At 40.9% G+C, this 22,359-nt stretch overlaps 2 pseudogenes across 2 annotated transcripts; both read right to left on the bottom strand.

Moving 5' to 3' along the window:
* Positions 1 to 20,067: 20,067 nt before the first annotated feature.
* LOC147364348 (dihydrolipoyllysine-residue acetyltransferase component of pyruvate dehydrogenase complex pseudogene) lies at positions 20,068 to 20,824 on the bottom strand (annotated as a pseudogene). Its single transcript, XR_015133649.1, has one exon. The product of XR_015133649.1 is annotated as a dihydrolipoyllysine-residue acetyltransferase component of pyruvate dehydrogenase complex pseudogene (transcript).
* LOC147364349 (dihydrolipoyllysine-residue acetyltransferase component of pyruvate dehydrogenase complex pseudogene) lies at positions 20,612 to 22,157 on the bottom strand (annotated as a pseudogene). The gene has a single exon (XR_015133648.1). The product of XR_015133648.1 is annotated as a dihydrolipoyllysine-residue acetyltransferase component of pyruvate dehydrogenase complex pseudogene (transcript).
* Positions 22,158 to 22,359: the final 202 nt, after the last annotated feature.

The following is a 22,359-nucleotide window of genomic DNA, read 5'->3' on the forward strand; positions in this document are numbered from 1 at the left end:
ATTAGTCTGGTATTAGTCAGTACTTGATGTGTTTATTATTTGTATTTAGGTGATTGTGTGGTTTACCTTGAATGTTTTCTTAATTGATGACTGCTTTTAAACTAACTGTGGTATTGTATATGCTTATTTTCTAGAGACATTTGTTGTTGTTTAGTTGCCCAGTCATGTCCCCACTCTTTGTAACCCCATGGACTCATGGCCCACCAGGCTCTGACCTGCCCTAGCCCACCAGGCTCCTCTGACCATGGAGATTCTCCAGGCAAGAACACCGGAATGGGTAGCCATGCCCTCCTCCAGGGGATCTTCCCGACCCAGGGATCTTTGACTCCCCTGCATTGGCAGGTGATTCTTTACCACTGAGCCACCAGGGAAGCCCAGAGACATTTGTACCCTGTAACTAAAAACCTGTATCTAAAAACTTATATCTTTTAAAATAACACTGAACATTATGTTAAAAGTTATGTTTTAAAGCAATATTTAAAGTTGAACTAAAGTTCTTTTCTGAACAACCAGCTATCACCAGGCTTATAAGGTTTATTAGCTCTACTCATAAATCACAGGATGAGTTTGTTCTTCTAAACTGTCCATAAGCAGCTCCTCTGGCTCCAGGATATTCAACTTCTTTCATCATCTTTTATGGTACTTTATCCATAGCACCAGCTTTAAATTTCTTTCTTCTACACATAGACGCTAAGTGAGTCTTTTATTTACTTATGAGAGTTGAATCTGGTGGGAAATTTGGTCGGGTTTTAGCACAAAGTGTTCTGAGGTTTAAAATACCCTCTAGGCTTCACTTTGATCCATCCAAGCACACTTTCCAGGATGCTCATCTTGCCAGGACTTATTTCCTCTTGTATGTTCAGTTCAGTTCAGTTCAGTCGCTCAGTCGTGTCCAACTCTTTGCGACCCCATGAATTGCAGCACGCCAGGCCTCCCTGTCCATCACCAACTCCCGGAGTTTACCCAAACTCATGTCCATCGAGTCGGTGATGCCATCCAGCCATCTCATCCTCTGTCGTCCCCTCCTCCTCCTGCCCCCAATCCCTCCCGGCATCAGGGTCTTTTTCAACGAATCAACTCTTCGCATGAGGTGGCCAAAGTATTGGAGTTTCAGCTTCAGCATCAGTCCTTCCAATGAACACCCAGGACTGATCTCCTTTAGGATAGACTGGTTGGATCTCCTTGTAGTCCAAGGGACTCTCAAGAGTCTTCTCCAACACCACAGTTCAAAAGCATCAACTCTTCGACGCTCAGCTTTCTTCACAGTCCAACTCTCACGTCCATACATGACCACTGGAAAAACCATAGCCTTGACTAAACGGACCTTTGTTGACAAAGTAATGTCTCTACTTTTTAATCTTGTATGTTAGGAGCTTATTAGCGGGTTATGAAGTTATTGATATTGGAGGGGCTGACTATGTGTGCTTCCTGACTCAATCAAGCTCTCTATTCTTTATTTACTACTAAATTCTCCTTTTTTTTTTTTTTATTTCCTAAAAACTTTTGTATAAATTATGTTCCTGAGGTACAAAATGTAGCCTATATCTTCCCCTCCCACGGGCTGCGCCTTGAGTGAACATCTGATAATTATGGTAATTATGCTTTCTGCTATTCCTCACCAGGGTTCTCTAAGGATGGGGTTTACCAGAGTCTGTTGATTATCAAACAGGCTCCTCTAGAGAAGTGTGAATCACCACCAAGTTCTCTGACTTTTAGGCTGATGCTCATCCTATTCTGGTGAATAATTTTGTTGTTATCATTATGTGAATGTAGGACTAAGCATAGAGGGATATCTAATCCCAGGGTGGATCTTTGTTGTGGTGTAATCAGAAGTGTTAAAGTCAGCTTCATAGCTTATTTATATTTTTTCTTATTTTATTTTTTAATTTAAAAACTTGTCTTCCACTTTTATTGATATGTAATTGACATAAAGAGACTGTATAATTTAAAAATATACACCATAATAAGTCGACTTACACACATGATGAAATGATTATCACAAAAAATTTAGTGAACATCCAATCTTATATAAATACAACATCAAATAAATAGGAAAAATATTTTTTCCTTGTGTTGAGAACTTTTTAAAATTCTCTTAGCTTTCATACGTAACATACACAGTGTTAATTTTTTTTCTGTAGCTTATTTTCTTTTAGCTGTGGATTTTTACAGCATCACTAGGACTTAACTTTATTCTGAGGTAATCCTTAATGTGCTTTACACTGGCTTTCTACTGATATGAGCTAATCTTAGGACCAAAGTGGCTGACATAAAGTGTGCAACCCTAATTAGTTAATATAACTTACTCAGACTTCCTCCTGTGTGTGCTTGGTTTCTCAGTCGCGTCTGACTCTTTGCTCACTCGTGTCCAACCCCATAGACCATAGCCTGCCAGGCTCCTTTGTCCATGGGATTCTCCAGACAAGAATACTGGGGTGGCTTGCCATTTCCTCCTCCAGGGGATCTTTCCGACCTGGGGATCGAACCTGCATCTTCTGTGTCTCCTGCATTGCAGGCGGGTTCTCCACCTGCTGAGCCTCCTCTTACGGCTTACCTTTCATCCCTGCCATTTCCCACGAGGCAGAGTCACATAAGGCGGACTTTTTGTGCACCTGGTGTCTGCTCTTTTTAACCTTCTATCTTTAGAGACCATTCTCACCGGATGCAGATAGTTGCATGTGTAATTGTATCAATATTAGACATTAGTAGACTGGAACTTCTGTGTTTATGGGATTATTAAATCCATCCAGGTATTTACAGGGCTTCACTTTAATTATTAAGCTACATCACTAGGTTGAGTAGAACTTTGTATGAATAAGTTTTATGCAGTTAAGTGATATATTGGTATTCAGTGTAGTAGTTTGGGTTAGGTTAAAATTAGAATTGAAATTTCTTTTGAAGATTATTAAAATGTACTTTACTGCTTATTTTGTTTGAGGTACATGGCAGGTCTAGAGGGATGTCTTTATTTTTACATACATTGTCTTTTTTATTGGGGTATAGTTGCTTTACAATGTTGTGTTGGTTTCTGCTGTACAATGAAGTGAATCAGCTAAGGTATACATATATCCTCTCCCACTTGGGCCTCCGTCCTCCCCATCCCGCCCCTGAAAGTCATCATGGAGCACAGAGCTGAGCTCCCTGTGCTATGCAGCAGCTCCCGCTAGCTGTCTGTTTTACACATGGCAGCGTGTATACATCAGTGCTACTCTCTCAGCTTGTCCCACCTTCTCCTTCCCCCACTGTGTCCACAGTCTGTTCTCTAAGTCTGTGTCTCTAGTTCTGCCCTGCAAATAGGTTTATCAGTACCTTGAGTCAACATTTCACTTCAGTAGACAAGGACGTGGGAGCTCATACATGGTTTCTTTAGCTGGAGTACAAGTAGCTCCTTGTGCTGTCTATGCCTTGCCCAGGGGCCGGAGACAGACTGGTCTGGAGGGAGAGAAGCATGTATTTAGCAAAACTAACTAGAAAATGGGACAGCAGGGAAGGAAAAATTGTGATAATTTAAAGTGGCTCTGCATGGTGCCTTTGTTAGAAAAACAAAAACAAAAACCCAGTTCTAGGAGCCTCTCCAGGAACGAAGCCTGCAGTTGACACAGAGCATCTGTATTAAACCCAGCCACGCCACTCTTGGCACATCCCCGCAAGATCATTTACATGGAGTTTGTCAATTTATGGGGCTTCCCTGGTGACTCAGCTGGTAAAGAGTCTGCCTGCAATGCAGGAGACCTGGGTTCGATCCTTGGGTTGGGAAGATCCCCTGGAGAAGGGAACAGTATTCTGGCCTGGGGTTGCAAAGAATCAGACATGACTGAGCAACTTTCACTTTGTCAATTGATTACAACTGGTACACTCAACAACACTTTGATATACCATGGGTATCTCTGCCGTTTGCTATTGTAAAATCACGCAGAATCTATGGTAAGACAGTTCAGTTCAAGTGTGGCTTTCCATTAAACAGCTTCAATTTACTCATCCATACGATAAACTTTTAACCATGGTCAGAGTGGGCCTACCCAGCTCACAAGATAGTTTTTAAAATCAAATGAAGTAATTCATTTTTAATTAATTAATTTGCTTATTTATTTTTGGCTGTCTTGGGTCTTCATTGCTGCTCAGGCTTTTCTCTAGTTGTGGCAAGCAGAGACCACTGTCTAGCTGTGGTGTGTGGACTTCTCATTGTGGTGGCTTCTCTTGTTGCGGAGCGTGGGCTCTAGGCGCAGGCTCAGTGGGTGGACTTCTCATTGTGGTGGCTTCTCTTGGTGCGGAGCGTGGGCTCTAGGCGCAGGCTCAGTGGTTGTGGTGCACAGGCTTAGTTACTCCACAATGCGTAGGATCTTCCTGGACCAGGGGTCGAACCCATGTCCCTTGCACTGGCAGGAAGACTCTTCACCACTAGACCACCAAGGAAACCCATGAAGTAATTTATACATAAGAGAATTTTATGGAAGCCATACATGCAAATAATTCCAGTAGTTGGAATTCTTCAGAAGGAAGTAATGAATGTATCATTTCAGCTTTATATTTAAAGCTTTGCTTGCATAATAGTTGAAAATTGTTTCTTAAAAACACAGCAATACACATGCCTCTAAGCAGGAAGTTGATGTAGTGGAATGCTGTGGAGAGATAGCAAGGAACTGTGTGTATACACACACTAATCAGAAATATCATTAGTGGCTGTTTTCTCTGGGTGGTAGAATCACAGAAAATGATTAAAACTTTCTGTTTGCTTTGCAGTAAGTTATGAATTTTCTCCCATATATGTAAAACTTTGATAACTTTTAAAAAAGAGATTTATTTGCTCGCTCGCTCGCTAAGTCGCTTCAGTCGTGTCCAACTCTGTGCGACCCCATAGACGGCAGCCCACCAGGCTCCCTCGTCCCTGGGCTTCTTCAGGCAAGAACACTGGAGTAGGTTGCCATTTCCTTCTCCAATGCATGAAAGTGAAAAGTGAAAGTGAAGTCGCTCAATCATGTCCGACTCTTCGCGACCCCATGGACTGCAGCCCACCAGGCTCCTCCGTCCATGGGATTTTCCAGGCAAGAGTACTGGAGTGGGGTGCCATTGCCTTCTCCGAAAAAAGAGATTACTTGGGGGAAAAAAAATCAATGCTCCCCTGTAAAACAGAATTTAGATAGATCTCTCCAGAATTTTCATTCTACAGAATTCCATCATTCGAGGCTTGTAACAGTAAGTGCAAGACCATTCCTGAGTGCTATCAGAAAATCTGTTCAGCAAAATGACTGCCTTTCCAAGTACTCACACCAGCAAAAGAAAAGGATTTCTTTTCCATTTCCCATCATTAAAAGTTTAAATTAAATTCTGTCTTTGTTTCCTTGTTCTCTTGTCTGTGTTGTTTCTTTGTGGCTTAGAAGAGGATCATTTTGTGAGACCATCTCTATGGAAACTCTAAGAAAATACAGAAAGCATTGGCCAAGTTGGAATGAACACAGTGAAATCCATTTCACAGTCCTTTTGTGGACTGATTGTCCAGTGCATCTCTGTCTCCTCTGGTTCTGATGCTGAAATTCTTTGTCTCTAGTTTTGTACAACCTCGGCCATCTCTGAGACACAGTGTCCCTCTGACCTGAGGAGGAAGGCTTTGCTCCCTACATAACAGCACCAACAGGATAGTTGTTCTCATCCCTGCTAATGTGTCTGGGGATCCGAGGTAAAGGAAATGATGCTTTATTGCTTCATTTACTTCTTTTCTTTCTCCTTGATGGAAGCTAAGGCTCTGTAAATGTTATTGTATTCTATTTATTCTCTAATGGCTACTTAGCAAAAGGTTTGGCCTTTCTTCTCTACTGAACCTCAAATGAGAGCCTTTAAAAATGTAACTTCTCTCTTCAGGTAATGCAACAGTAACACATATATTGATGTGTGTGTAATATAGCATACACTTTGCCCAGATGGACTTATAATAGCAAAAATCTCAATGAAATTATTTAATATGTACCATTTTTGAAAATATGGTAAGACCATACCATATTTCACTGGTCTTCACTGGTGAGACCAACTCAGTGAAGACCAACTCAGTGGATGGACTGAGTAGAAGCTCCAAAGCACTTCCCAAAGCCACACTTGCAAGAAAAAAATGTCATGGTAAATACCCGAACTAATCCACTACAGCTTTCTGAATCCCACCGAAACTACTGCATCTGAGGATCATGCTCAGCAAATCAACAAGATGCACCAAAAACTGCAAGGCTCACAGCCAGCATTGGTCCACAGAAAGGGCCCGATTCTTCTCCATGACAATGCCCCGCCACAGGTCGCACAACTAACACTTCGAAAGTTGAACGAATTGGGCTACGACATTTTGCCTCATCTGCCGTATTCATCTAACCTCTCGCCAACTGACTACCATCAAGATGCTGATGACTTTTTGCAGGGAAAACACTTCCACAACCAGCGGGATGCAAAAAAAGCTGTCCACGAGTTCATCATATCCTGAAGCACAGATTTTTTTTTGGCTACGGGAATAAACAAACTTATTTCTCATTGGCAAAAATGTGTTGATTCTAATGGTTCCTATTGTGATTAATAAAGGTATGTTTGAGCCTAGTTATAATGATTTAAAGTTCACAGTTTGAAACTGCATTTACGTTTGCCCCAAACAAATAGATGGACAAAAGGTACATAATAAGATGCTCAGCATTGCTAATTATTAGAAATGCAAATCAGAATCACGATGAAATACCACCTCACACCAGTCAGAGTGGCCATCATCCAACCTTCTCATAGATAGGACACAAGTCAGGGATCTTTATGTGTCTTCGTAACTATTTGAATCTTTCATTCATAAAAATGATTAATGGCAGAGAGGCAGAAAGTAGCATGATGCTTTGAAAGGGTCTTAATTCTCACCAAATGAGAATTTCTAGCAAAGTATTTATTTTACATAAAACTGAGAGATGGTATTAAATGTAAAATTATGAAAAAGAAAGAACTGAAGATGCTCTGATGCAAACATTGTTGAATTCTTTTGTAGTCTCAGGGAGAGAGTATTAAATGTTTAATGGCATTTTAATGATGATAACCTCAGAATTAGATTTCTTCAGCAGTTTTAATGCTGAGGGAGGCTATTTAATACATTTTTAAAATGTCATGTAGGTAGGATTTACATAAATAGCATCAGTTATATACACATGCAGATAACTAACATTTGCTTTGCTAATATGTATCACTGTAAATCTAAGACAGGGCACAGAACAATAGATTAAAACATTTGTCCAACCAGTGAAACAGGCAAATTAGCTAGTTGCCGTGGGATTTTTAATTGGAAAATTCCTGACTAGATCCAGGTAAGTTATGGTATTTTAAATTAGTGTCTTGCTTTATCAGATAATTTCAATAATTTGGAGATGTGAGAAAGAAGCAGCACATCTGTTTTCTTCCATAGTTCATGAATGCATGAAAAGGATGTTGGATATCCTACATCGAAAAGAGTGGAAGGCTCTTAGTCCTCAGGGCAACAAGCGGTATGCTGTAACTCTGTTCCCTTGGGCACATGGAGCTTTAGAACTTCCTGTAAACCCAAGTTCAGTGCTGTTCCTTTGCTTAGGTCTCATGTCTCTGAGTAAGATAGTCATCATGCTACCATCAGGGAGCATGGGTAAGCCTGTTTCATCTAGAGAACTAGAGTTCATGCCCACAGAATTTTATGTAAAAGAAAACAATCCCTCAGATCCATCAGACCGGCTTTTATATGGAAGTTCCTGAGCATGAACGTGTGTGATTTAATCTGCTTCTCGAACCCAGGACATCTGAACACTTGCTTGAGATCCCCAAGGAAAACAGAGATCATGAAAGGACAAAGCAAGCTTCATCACCAACTCCTTTATGATGGTCTCTGGTGGTAGACATGACAACACGGAGAACATGCCTATATCAGATGGACATGAGTTTGAGTAAGCTCTGGGAGTTGATGATGGACAGGGAAGCCTGGTATGCTGCAGTTCATGGGGTCACAATGAGTCAGACATGACTGAGCAACTGAACTGAACTGATTGTGGTGTATAACTATTTTTATACATTGCTGGGTTCTATTTGCTAATATTTTCATGTACATTTTTACATTTATGTTCATGAGAGATATTGGTCTGTAGTTTCTTTTTTAGAATTTACTTTTGGCTGTGCTGGGCCTTCATTGCTGTGTGAGCTTTTCTCTTGCAACAAATGGGGCTTACTCTCCATGGTGGTACATGGGCTTCTCTTTGATGTGGCTTCTCTTATGGAGCATGGGCTCTAGAGCACAGGTTCAGTAGTTACGGTGCATGGGCTTAGTCGCTCTGTGGCATATGGAATCTTCCTGGGCCAGAGATCAAACCTGTGTGCCCTTCCTTGGCACATGGATTCTTATCCAGTGTACCAACAGGGAAGTTCATTATATGGTTTCTGTTGTTTTAAATTTGTTAAACTGTGTCTGTGGCCCAGAATGTGGTATGGTATATCTCTGTGAACCTTCTATGTGAGCATGAGAATAATGTGTGTTCTATTGTTGCCATAACTCATAGATGTGAATTGCATGCAGTTGATCAATGTTATTTTTTTTAATATTTATTTATTTGGCTGTTTCAGGTCTTAGTTGCGGCATGCAGGATCTTCATTGCATCATGTGGAATCCTTTGTTGCAGCTCTCAGACTCTCTAGCTGTGATGTGCAGGCTCAGTAGTCGGGGGGTGTGGGCTCTAAAGCATGTGGCTTCAGTAGTTACGGCACATGGGCTTAGTTGCTCCATGGCATGTGGAATCTTAGTTCCTGAACCAGGGTTTGAATTCGTGTCCTTTGCGCCGCAAGGCAGATTCTTAACCACTGGACTACCAGGAGGTTCCTAGATATTATTGTTGAGTTTAACTCTGCCCTTCCTGATTTTCTGCCTGATGATCTGACCATTTCTGATAGACAGGTGTTGGGATCTCCAGCTCACATAGTGGATTTACCTATGTCCTTTGCAATTCTATTAGTTTCTTCTTCACAGTTTGTCTGTTATTAGGTTCATTCACATGAAGGATTGTCTTCCTGATAATTGATCCCTTTATTATTATTTATCCCTGATACCTGTCCTTGCTTTGAAGTTTGTTCTCTGTGAAATTTATACGCTACTCCTGCTTTCTCTTGACTGCTGTTTACATGTGGATTTTCTTTCATCTATTTGTCTTTACACCCAGCGTGAGCTTCCTATAGACAATATATGACTGAGTCTGCTGTTTTGATCCAGCTTACAGTCAATTATTGGTCATTTAGATCACTGACTTTCAAAGTGATTATTGATGTAGTTGGATTAGTATCTACCACATGTTACTGTAGTTTATTTGTTGCCCTTTTCCATCTTTTTTTGACACTTTTTCTGCCTTTTGTGATTTTTACCTGTGCATTTTGTAGAAGTCATTTTCTCCCTTTTATTAGCATATCACTTAAATATTCTTTTTACTTTTTTTAGTGGTTGCCTAGAGTTTGCACCATACATTTACAGCTAATCATAGGCCACTTTCAAATAATGTCAAAATTTAAAGGTTCAAATACCTTAAAATAACAAAATAATCTTAGTTCCTTCCTTCAATCCCTAGAATCTTTGCTGTCATTTTTAAAATTTATATACAAGCATATTCTTGTTGTTGTTGTTTAGTCATTAAATCATGTCTGACTATTTGTGAGCCCATGGACTGTAGCCTGCCAGGCTCCCCTGTCCATGGGATTTCCCAGGCAAGAATACTGGAGCAGTTTGCCATTTCCTTCGCCAGGGGATCTTCCTGACCCAGGGATTGAACCTGCATCTCCTGAATTAGCAGGCAGATTCCCTACTGCTGAGCCACCTGGCAAGCCCATATCCAAGAATACACAAGCATATATAAGTATATAATATATGCTTACATAATTGAATATATTGTTGGTAGTATTTAACAAAAAGTTATCCTATAGATACATAAGAACTAAGAAAAATAAGTTTATTTTGACTTCACTTATTCCTTCCTCAATGTTCTTTCTTCCTTTATGTAGGCCTGAGTTTCTGAACTTCTCTCTAAACAACTATTTTTTCCTTCTGTCTAAACAACTGGTAATTTTCCTTCTCTAAACAACTTATTTTTACCATTTCTTCCAAGGCAACAAATTCACTCAGTCTTTGTGTGTCTGAGAAAGTCTATATTTCTCCTTCATCTTTGATAGATAATTTTTCAGGATATAGAATTCTAAGTTGGTTGTTTTTTCTCAACACTAAATGCTATACTCTATTCTCTTCTTGCTTTCATGGATTCTGAGAAATCAAATGTAATTCTTAGCTTTGTTTCTCTAGGGTATTAGAGAATGATTAAAGGAAAGTCAGGAAATACAAACAAACTTTAACCCTTCATGAAACAAACAGTCTCCATTTGGAAAACTGCAAAATGGGGGAGAAGGCAAGAAGCTTTTCTAAGAAAGAAGGAAGAACAAGATAGAGACAAATAGAAAAATTCTGACTGGTTGGGCAACATAGTCGATCTTGTTTAGGACAAGAAGGAGCAAGGTAATAAGTATAGCGCCCAGGACTAGCTTGGCCTTTGGGGATTGATTGACTGGATATTGCAGTGTTTTTGGTCAAGAGGAACATATCCAGAGACACAAAAGTCATTTAAGTTTCAATTTGTTGCCATGGCACCCTAGGCAGAAGCAGGTCCATCTTGGACCTAGAAAGTTATTTCAACACCAGACAAGGTGTTTTTTTTTGTGTGTGTTTCCCCTCTCTGGTGTCTCTCAGGATTTCTTGTTTATCTTTGGTCTTATGTAGGTTGAGCAGAAAATTCCAGCCAGTTTTCATAACCCCCAAAACAATGATGCCATTAAAGTGCTGCACTCAGTATGCCAGCAAATTTGGAAAACTCAGCAGAGGCCATAGGACGGGAAAAGGTCAGTTTTCATTCCAATCCCAAAGAAGGGCAATGCCAAAGAATGTTCAAACTACCACAAAACTGTGCTTATTTCACATGCTAGCAAGGTAATCCTCAAAATCCTTCAAGCTGGGCTTCAGTAGTATGTGAACCAAGAACTTCCAGATGTACAAGCTGTGTTTAGAAAAGGCAAAGGAACCAGAGGTCAAATTGTCAACATCTTTTGGATCACAGAAAAAGAATTCCAGAAAAACATCTACTTCTGTTTCATTAACTATGCTAAAGCCTTTAATTGTGTGGATAACAACAAACTGTGGAAAATGTTTAAAGAGATAGGAATACCAAACCATCTTACCTGCCTCCTGAGAGGCTTGTATGCAGGTCAAGAAGCAACACTTAGAACCAGGCATGGAACAACAAACTGGCTCAAAATTGGGAAAGGAGTATGTCAAGGCTGTATATTGTCACTGTGCTTCTTTAACTTCTATGCAGAGAATATCATGTGAAATGCTGGGCTGGATGAGTCACAAGCTGGAATCAGGAATTCTGGGAGAAATACCAATAACCTCAGATATGCAGATGACACCACTCTAATGGCAGAAAGCAAAGAAAAACTAAAGGTTCTCTTGATGACAGTGAAAGAGAAGAGTGAAAAAGCTGACTTAAAACTCAACATTCAAAAAGCAAAGATTATGGCATCCAGTCCCATCACTTCATGGCAAATAGATGGGGAAATAATGGAAACAGTGACAGACTTTATTTTCTTGGGCTCCAAAATCACTGCATATGGTGACTACAGTCATGATATTAAAAGACACTTGCTCCTTGGAAGAAAAACTATGACAAACCTGGACAACATATTAAAAAGTAGAGACATCACTTTGCCAACAAAGGTCCCTCTAATCAAAACTATGGTTTTTCCAGTAGTCACGTATGGATGTGAGAGTTGGACTATAAAGAAAGCTGAGCGCTGAAGAATTGATGCTTTTGAACTGTGGTGTTGGAGAAGATTCTTGAGAGTCCCTTGAATAGCAAACAGATCAAATCAGTCAATCCTAAAGGAAATCAACCCTGATTATTCATTGGAAGAAATGAAGCTGAAGCTCCAATATTTTGGTCACCTAATGCAAAGAGCCAGCTCACTAGAAAAGACCCTGATGCTGGGAAAGATTGAAGGCAGGAGGAGAAGGGATGAGAAAGGATGAGATGGTCGGATGGCATCACTGACTCAGTGAACATGAGTTTGAGCGAACTCCACGAGACCGTGAAAGACAGGGAAGCCTGGAGTGCTGTAGTCCATGGGGTTCCAAAGAGTCAGACACGACTTAGTGACTGAACAACAACCAATTGTTTCATCTACTTCATTTGTTTCTTTCTCTTTGCTCCTTCGGTTAGGCTCTGATGATCCCCAGGTGGGTTAGGTTCTCATTCCTGGGTTTCTCCAAGTGCAGCCTTATTAAGAACAGAGTGCTCTCTCTGTTAGAGCATAAAGGGTTTTCTCACTGACATTTAATGTGAGGACCTGGTTGAGCTCCTCAGGGTAAATCCCACAATCTTCTGGGTGTCCCCCCCTCCATCATTAGGTCCCTCTGGAGTTTTTAACACAGGTTGTCTCCATCGAGCCTCTGGCAACTCATAAATTACAGTTAAGACTTTCCTACCCCAGGACTGGCTCCTGGGGTAATTTCCACTTGTGTGTCTCCACTCCAGATGTTTTGTTCTAGCATGTGGGATGCAGGAGTGGGACAGAGGTGGGTAGTTCCTGGTCCTGGGGCAGCTAGGCAATGAGGAAACCTGAGTAGGTTAGCCTCCGTAAAGTGGTTTCTCCTGAGGTCAGGTCTGGTGAAGATCTGGAGCATTCGGAAAAAAATGATACTCAAACATAAAACCGTCATGAAGAATTCCTTGGACCTTATAAGCAAAAGCAACATTCCTTAGTGTCAATAAAAAGTGCACATTAGGTTTTGACTTGATTTACTGATCATCAATCCTTGAGTTGAGAAAATCCCTTGGAAAATGGAATGGCTACCCACTCCAGCATTTTTGCCTGGAGAATTCCATGGACAGAGGAGGCTGGTTGGCTACAGTCCATGTGGTTTCAAAGAGTCGGACATGATTGAAGTGGCTGACACACTTTTGCTTCTTATCCAGTGTAATGCAGCAAGATGTCACCAGTGACATGTTTTCAATTACATTTATATGATAATAACTTTTACAGCTTTGAAAATGCAGTTTTGTTAGTCTGACTTCATCCTCTCCATACTCAGAAACCACACATTGTAAGCACAAGCTGGGAGGACATCTGTGCAAGTAATTCAGGGAAGCTTGAGAACATGACTGTGTCAGCAGGATGTGATGAACTCTGTGGCAGACAAGGGTGTGTGAGTAACTGGTTGTCTTGGAGATGAGATATTCAAGGAAACATAGGAAGACAGTGCAGACATTGTCTTGACCGACACCTTCCCAACAGGGCGATTCCAAATGACAGACTCGGAATAATAAGTAGCCTGTTCCTGGGAACCTCACGAACGTCCTCATCAGATGTTTGTTTACATAACGAATCGTTGCCTGAGATACTGAACCACCTCGAATCCTTGACACACTGCTTTTGTGCTATATAGAAACTCACAAATGTTGTTTTACATGACTGTACAAGCCACCTAAAATATTTTAGCAGGTTCAAAGCCACTTCTGCTTTCACCTGACTCATTCTTTTTAGAGAGAGAGATCTGTTTTTAAGGTAGGGTTTAAATGGTGCCTCTGGAGAAGGAAATGGCAACCCACCAGTACTCTTGCCTGGAGAATCCCATGGATGGAGGAGCGTGGTAGGCTACAGTCCATGGGGTCACAAAGAGTTGGACACGACTGAGTGACTTCACTTCTTCTTTCTTTTTTTAAATGGTGCATGAAACCAGAATCTCTTAAAAAAAAAATTATTGGAGTTTACTTGCCTTACACGGTGTTCTGTTCATTTCTACTGTACAGCAAAGTCAATCAGCTGTATGTGTAACTATATCTCCTTTTTTTGGATTTCCTTCTCATTTAGGTCTCCAAAGGGGACAGAGGAGTGGGATGATTTGGGAGATTAGGATTTACATATATACACTGTTGATACTGTGAATAAAATAGATAATTAATGAGAACCTACTGTACAGCACAGAATCTTTAAAATTTTTTTTAATTTTTTGTGGCTGTGCTGGGTCTTCATCGCTGTGTGGGCTTTGTTTTAGTTGTGGTGCGTGATGGCTTCTCTTGCTGAGACTCCCGGGCTCTAGAGCACAGGCTCAATAGTTACGGCACAGGCTTAGTTGCTCTGCGGTAGGTGGGGTCTTCCCAGACCAGGGATCAGACTCATGTCTCCTGCATTGGCAGGTGGATTCTTTAGTACTGAGCCACCAGAGAAGCACCCAGAATCTTTTTAGAATACTCTTCTCTCAGCCATTAACACAGTCTGACAATCAGATTGATACACTTTTTAAATAAATTTAAGTTTCCTTTTCTTTGAGTAGGGGAAGTTAATACCGTTTCAAATATTTTCTAAAGTTAGGTTTTAAATTTCACATTCGTGTATCCTAGGAGGTAGGCAGGACTTTCTAATATATGACAGTAAGGGTCAATAACACTTAAATTCATGTTTAATCATAACATGCTTACATTGTGGAAATGTGCATAAATTATTAATTACAGCTCATTAAATTTTTACAAATGGCAGCCCACACCAGTATTCTTGCCTGGAGAATCCCATGGACAGATGAGCCTGGTGGGCTACAGTCCACGGGGTTGCAAAGAGTCAAACACAACTGAGCAACTAACACTTTCATTTTCAACTTTTCTCAAGCAAAAAAAATCTAGGTATCTTCAGTTCGGACTCTCATAAATTAAGACTGTCAAGATCTGTTGGGCCTGTAACTTAGTCTTCATGGTCTGAATTTCTGTGGCTTCTTCTCAAAATGTCTCCAGCTGTCACCAGAGCTACTCCTGGTCTCTACTCGAAACTTGCCCCCTCCACTTTTAGCAGGAGTGAGTATACATCTTTAAGTTAAAAGATGTAAAAGATGTCCAGAGATCTCAAGCCAGGCCCCTCAAGGAGTTTATAGTCAGTTTTTCAGGCGCCGTAAAGCTAATCCCAGCACACTGACCAAGATGACAACTCATCCAGGAGATAACTTCTCCAGAAGACCCAGCAAGCGAGCTCCCAAAGTCAGAGGCAGGTTGTCCTCTTTCAGTCTGCTCTCCTGTGTTCTCTCCTTGCATCCTTGCTTTCCTCTTCATTCACTTAACAATCTAGATTATTAACAGATACTCAAACCTCTTATCTACAATGTGTTCATGTTTCCCATCTTTAATTTTTCTTTTGATGCTTTGAGTCACTCCTTTGGGTGTCTTTTGATTAAGATGCACGTTCAGTATAATTATTGTTTTTACTTGTGCTCCTTTGAATAACAACCAGTTCCTCTGATGCTAGTTCATTGCAATAAGAAAGGTGATTTTCTGTGTAATTGGAATCAAGCAATAAGTGCTTGTAAATGACAAAACACTGGGTCAAGTGGCCAGAAAAATCAAACTCCCATCAAACCTAGACATGAAGATGTCTGCCTGAACAATAACGACACTTAGCAACTTTGTAGTCCATGTTTCACAGAAATAGAGCTTCTGCTGAACACAGGACTACAAACCCCAGAAACATGTCTTTCCATGTCACTTTGCTCAAAAGTGATATCACCAAAATCTGAAATACTGAGAAATGGACTTTGTTCCTTCAAATGATCCAACAAGTGATCTTTGAGCAAAAAGAAATAGCAAGTCTGACAGTAATAGATTCTGGAAAATTGCCAGCAGAGCCTTAACATATATCCAGAACTCACCAAAAAGCAGTGAAGATGGAAATCGCTTCTGTTTGCAGACAATGGTGTTGTAATCTCCACCCTGGGCTGATATGGATGTCAAGGGAGAGGGACTGAGAGTTTAAACCCATGTGGTTTTGGGTTTCCCCATGATTAGAAACTATTCATCCCCAAGATACATTCCTGTCACTATGTAAAGGCTGAGAAAAATGAAAGACAGGGTAAGTCTGGCTCTGGGAAATACTTAGCCCTGAATATCAACTGTAAATCAGTAAAAACACCTGAATTATCAAGACTGTTGAGCAAACTCGGCTCAGAACTTGGTCTCGTATGCACATGAGTATGAAGCTATTGCGTCTCACATGCTGCCAGGTCCCAGGGAGTCCCGATCTCACAACACTCGTCTGAGAATCTGTCACTTAGTCAGACCCTTCACTTTCACTTTTCACTTTCATGCATTGGAGAAGGAAATGGCAACCCACTCCAGTGTTCTTGCCTGGAGAATCCCAGGGATGGGGGAGACTGGTGGGCTGCCGTCTATGGGGTCGCACAGAGTCGGACACGACTGAAGAGACTTAGCAGCAGCAGCAGCAGCAGCAGTCAGACCCTACAAAACCACCACTCCACTCTTTCTCTCCACTCTCTGTCTGGGCTTTTAAGATTCTGCCAGGGTGTTTTCCTTTCTTATTTCAGAAAATCCAGCAAAGTAAGCCTTGCCTGCTCAGTGGGTTTTTTTTGGACACTGTTTTGCTAAAGCCTAAAGTTGACAAAAGCTATAAACACAAAAATCAATAGTTTATCTATAGGATAGCAAGGCATGCCTAGAAATAGAATTGGGAAACAATCTTTCCATGATATGTAGAGCAATAATAAAATGCTTATAAACAATGTCCACAAGAAAGGCACAGGATCTGTATAAACAAAGCAATCGAGTCATTCTGAATGAAGTAATGGAAAATGACAACAAAGTGGAAAAGTGCGAGAAAAATAAAAGTACCAATTTCTCTCAAATGATCATAGAATTCATAGTCTTAAAGGACCACAATACTTTACATTTTACCATGTTAAACAATTAGCACTGTTCTCAGATTGGTAGCTTTAGATGAAATATGAGTGGAGTGTTACATCTTTATTTTGGCAGGTAAACGGTATTAAACTATATAAGCATTAGTCTTAACTTTATAAAAATAAATACGATTTAATTACATCTTCAAAAGCATTTATAATCAGCTTAAGTCATTCTGATTTCTTTATATTTTTCATTCTAATTTATCTTTTAATTTTAAAGATAATGTTGAAGTAATATAATTTTTATTGAACAAATCTAGGTGATCTATTGAAGGGAAAGTAATGTTTAGATGGGAAAAAAATTTAGTCGTATTTTGTAAACTTTTATTACCTTCATTTTAGCAAAAATCACTGTTTTAAATTATTTATATAAATATCCCTTCCCCCCCAATAAATAAATAAATAAATAAATATCCCTTCCCTTCAACAGAACATGAAGGCTGTGCAGTGATAGTCAGTGGTCTTGGATATTCTGTCAAATTTCAGTCACATAGCACTCATAATTTCACACATTTTAAAGTCTTGTCTTGAAGATTCACATATTATTTGATAGTTTATTGGCATTTGTAATTTTATCTTTAAAAGTGTAAACACATCACACACTCACCTCACTTGTACTGTTGCTCACAACCATTAGGGGAGGCTGCAGGAGGGTTCCTGAATTCATCTGAGAAGCTGGCAGCAGGGTGAGGAAGTGCAGGCGTCCCGAGGAGGTGGAGTGGGAATAGGGCACATGTGGACCCTGGAAGAGCTCTAGGTCTAGAGAAGCTACAGAGGGACTTTGACCAGAGTTTCTGGACCACAGCACTTATTTTATTTTTACTGTGGTAACTTTATGCTTTTATTTGTACATTTTACTACTGTAATACAGACAGGCAAGATGGAAGACCAGTATTGGACTATGGTAAATTCAGCAATATCATATCACTTAAGATCTATCTGGTCTTTGGTGAGGATTATTCTCAACATCATGCTCTATGAAGCTATAGCATCCATTATTGTAAACCTGTTTTACAATATGAAAATACAGTATCATGGGTCTGAAATGTTTCCGAAACAACCTCATAAGAAATAGGAACTTTTATTTATTTTTTAAATATTTATTTTTCTGCACGTGGTCTTGTTTGTGACATGTGGGATCTAGTACCCTGACCAGGGATTGAACCCAGGCCCCTTGCATTGGGAGAAGAAATAGTTTTTTCCCTGATTTTTATTTAGTTGTTAGCTCTGAATATGGCAACTAAGGCTCTATATAGGAAGAGTAGGTCTGGATATGATGAAGAATTTAAGAATAGAAGACTTAGGGGTTTTGTTGTGATAAGTAAAGCAAAACAGGGAAAAGGGCAAGTAACACTGCTTTAAATGTGAGAAAAGTGGAAGTTCAAAAACAAGAAACGTGGTGGAAAAGGCCACTCCAGTAAGTTTTGAGGGAATATTGTGTGATGGGCCAGGCAGGTTCCCATCCCATGAACCGTACATTCTAGTGGGCAGATGGGACACCCCATTTTCTGAACCCCAAGCGTGCCCTTGACATGTTTTTACTAGCAAGTATGGTTGGACCTATTTAAGTTGTTGTGTGAAGCAGCAGAATCCAGTGAGTCAAAAATGCACAAGTTCTGACACTCTGCAGGTTATGAGGAAGGCCTTACAAACAGATTTTAGTGAACAGATTTCACTCCTTGTGTTGTTTTCATTAAATACTAACATTTCTTTGATGAGGTAGAACCAAACAGGGTCAAAATCACGCATGGATCATTGGAGTTAAGACTTTAAAAAAAATGTTTATTTATGTATTTATTTATGGCTGTGCTGGGTCTTTGTTGCTGCGTGGGCTTTTCTCTAGTGGCAGCAAATGGGGGCTACTCTCTCATTGCAGTGCCTGGGCTTCTCATTGCAGTGGCTTCTCTTGTGGCGTGCAGGTTTCCGTACTTGTGGCACGTGGGCTCAGAAGTTGCGACTCTCGCGGTCTATGGTGTGTGTGCTTAGTAGTGGCCTACAGGTTTAGCTGGCCCACAGCATGTGGGATCTTCCTGGACCAGGGATGGACCCCTTGTCTCCTAAATTGGCAGGTGGACTGGGCTTCCCTGGTGGCTCAGAGGTTAAAGCGTCTGCCTGGAATGCAGGAGAGCCAGGTTCTATCCCTGGGTCAGGAAGATCCCCTGGAGAAGGAAATGGCAACCCACTCCAGTACTCTTGCCTGGAGAATCCCATGGAGGGAGGAGCCTGGTAGGCTACAGTCCACGGGGTCCCAAAGAGTTGGACACGACTGAGCGACTTCACTTCACTTCTTTACCCCTGAGCCACCAGGGAAGACTTGGAGTCAGTCTTTTAATAAGTAAGCCTCAAAAAGAAATAACAGAGCCTCAAGGATGACGATGGTCATCTTACTTGCATTCATCTTCCTAATAACCACACATCAGTATGTACTTTAAATGCATTATCCAATTTGTTATGTAATTGTACCAAAGATATGTTGGATATTGATGTTTAATGTCCCATTTTCAAGTAAAGTATACTCACCACCATCTATTAATATTATGTATGCTTCCAGGAGCTCAGTTTCTCTGGCTTAATCCTGTTATGGAAGGCTTGCAAGACACACAGCTCAGCAGGTTATAGCTGAAGGCTTTTCTTTTAATGTATTATTTTATCATTTACACTTATTTTTGTGTTATATCTACTGGTGTTGTTTCTAACTAAAATTAGTCCATTTCTACGTAAGTACATCTCATGATGTCAACATATTATTTGTGATTTTTTTTCCGTTAAATTCTATAAGCATATCCTTTTATTTGAGGCAATTATAGAACTCTGCTCTCAAAATGACACATTTAAATTGTTTAAATAGATACCCACACAAATTCTCATTTATACTAAGGAGCTGGTCATTTCTGAAGTCATGGAAAAATAAACAAAGAACAGCTGGTTGAGCCGTCCTATAAAAATGTTGACTTTTAAAATTTTCTCATATTTTCCTTTAAGTTCTCCATGTTTCCCATCCATGATAAACCAATATTATATAACAGAAAATTTCAAATTAGGCTTAAATTCCAAAATCAAGTTTCAGTTCAAATCCTTTCTCCAAGAGAACTAGTTTTCCCAACTTCTTCTCTTTTTCTCAAATCTAATCAAAACATTTGAGATAATTAAAATTCAAAACCTCAGGGTCTCATCAAGGTTACTTTTATGTGTCTGTTTCAATAGGGAACCACAATTCTACCTCTGTGTTTCTAGTGGAAGGACTTGCCACCAAAGGGCTATGCCACAGACCCCTTGACTAGGAGTACACAGCTTAAAATCTGGTGTTTATTAAATGTGCACAATATTGGGATGTAATTGGCATTTTAAAAATTCAGTAATGCCCATTACAAATATCTGGACAGACTCAAAAATAACTGGTTAACCTTAAAATAAAGAGAACCACCATTTCATAACACATTTATACCTTGCTAAGAATGAAACAGTGTGACCTAGGAGAGTCTAGAAATTCTTGGATTAATTATAACATGGTGATAGGTTTCTCAAGGTACTTTCTAAACTCAGCAAGCCACTGGGCTCCATCTACTCCATCCACAACCTGATGATCATAACTAAGTGTAACAGACAGCATGCTAGCCACATCAAATCCTTTTTCATTATCTGCTGGAACCAGTCTATCCTCTGAAGCACCAATTGCCAAAATACATGCTTGGGTGGGTTAACAACAGCAGAGAAGTTTTTAATCCCAAACATTCCTAAATTTGAGATTGTAAAAGTGCCACTCTGGAACTTATGTGACTATAGTTTACCCTCTCATGCTTTGGTTTATAAAGAAATAACATCATTGGCAACGGTTTCCAGTCCTTTTATATGTGCATTAAATACAATAGGTGTGATGAGTCCTCCAGGAGTACTGACTGCAACACTGATATCAACAACATGATTCTGTCTTACAACTGTGTCCAACCACGAAGAATTTCCTTCAGGAACTTTTAAACATGCCAAAGCTGAAGCTTTTATAATGAAGTCATTGACGGAAATGTTGCTTTTTCCTTGTAGCATCTTCTTTTTTGTTGTCGTACCAACAAAATTTCTCCCATATTTACATCAATAGAAAGGTAATAATGAGGTATTGTTTGCTTAGATTGCATTAACTTCTGTGCAATGACTTGGCAAATGTTGGTGACTGGGATATCTGTGAAGACACCTGTAGGAACTGGAGCCACTCCTCAACTTAGGGGAGGCACAGCAGCTGCTAGAGTGAGAGCAGTTTTCATAGGCACAAAGGAGTTGATCTCCTTCTTAATGATTCTGCCATCTGGTCCTGTCCTTTTTACTTGGGTAAGGTCAATCCCTTTCTCTGCTGCTAACTTCTTTGCAAGCGGGCTAAGGAGCGCTCTTCCCTTTGGTCCAGCTGGAGCAGCTGGCCAGTGGCCTGAAGATGGACGGGCTAGCTGGTGTGCTGGTGGTTTTAAATCAGTTACTTCAGTTGGCCGATAGTCAGCAAACGCTGGTATACCTGCCTCTTTTTCTACAATGATACAGAGTGGGGTTCCTACAGGGACATCTCGTGTGCCTTCAGGGATCATGATTTTTGCCTTCTTCCTGCACTTTGAAACCTATAGAGGCCTTGTCAGTCTCTATCTCTGCCAATAAATCTCCTTCGTTTGGCTCCTCACCCACTTTTTTTCCCCCCATCTCTGAACTGTGCCCATGGTCACGATGGGAGACAGGGCACGAAGAACCACCTGCATGTGAGTAGGAGATGAGCTACCAGGAGCCTGAGCAGAAGGTGCAGGTGATGGAGCAGCGGCAGCAGGGGTTAGTGCCGGGGCTCCTTGTGGGGCAGGTGCTGCCAAAGAATCAAGTGTGTAATTTTTAAAGGTTTCCATATCTTCAGGCTTTTCAACTGTGATACAGATGATTGCTCCAACTGGAACATCTCTGGTACCTTCAGCAACACGGATCTTTGCCATATAACACTCCTCCACGCTCTCAAATCCAACAGTAGCTTCATCGGTTTCAACCTCTGCAATTAGTTCACCCTCATTGATTTTTTTCTCCTTCCTTCTTTTCCCAGCGGGCTATGGTGCCTGCCTGCATTGAAGGGAAAACTGAAGGCAATGGGATCTTCTGATGCGTGGGTAGGCTATGCCAGCGGCGGCTAGGCGATCCCCAGAGCTGCAGCAAGACGCGATTCCACGGTGTGGCCCAAGAGATGGGGCTCCAGCCGCACAATGCGGGGACCCTGCCATACCCTGTGGTCTTGCTGCTGTGACGAGCCAGCCTGCGGGGTCACGCACGGAGCTCCCGGCTCCTCCTGCAAGGCCGTCCACTGAGCCCCGAATCCTGCCCTTGGTGCATTTTGAGCCCGTCGCGCACAGACGCGCCACATAGTGCCACAGACCCAACATCCGAAAAGCAACGCCGTCTCCGGAGTGACTTCTCCAAGAACAGCGCGGCGTTGCCGTCAGCCGCACCGCGCAGCCGCAAGTTGTCGTAAAACGGTCTGCAAAGATTCGCAACACCGGCTCCGCGGACCAGAAAAGTGGTTAACGTACGGTCTTTCTCCGTGAAATGGGGACTAAGGATGACCC

This window comes from Bos grunniens, chromosome 10 (genome assembly GCF_055505025.1).
Source record: "Bos grunniens cultivar Pamir isolate PY7600 chromosome 10, Bosgru_T2T1.0, whole genome shotgun sequence".
Lineage (NCBI taxonomy): Eukaryota > Metazoa > Chordata > Mammalia > Artiodactyla > Bovidae > Bos > Bos grunniens.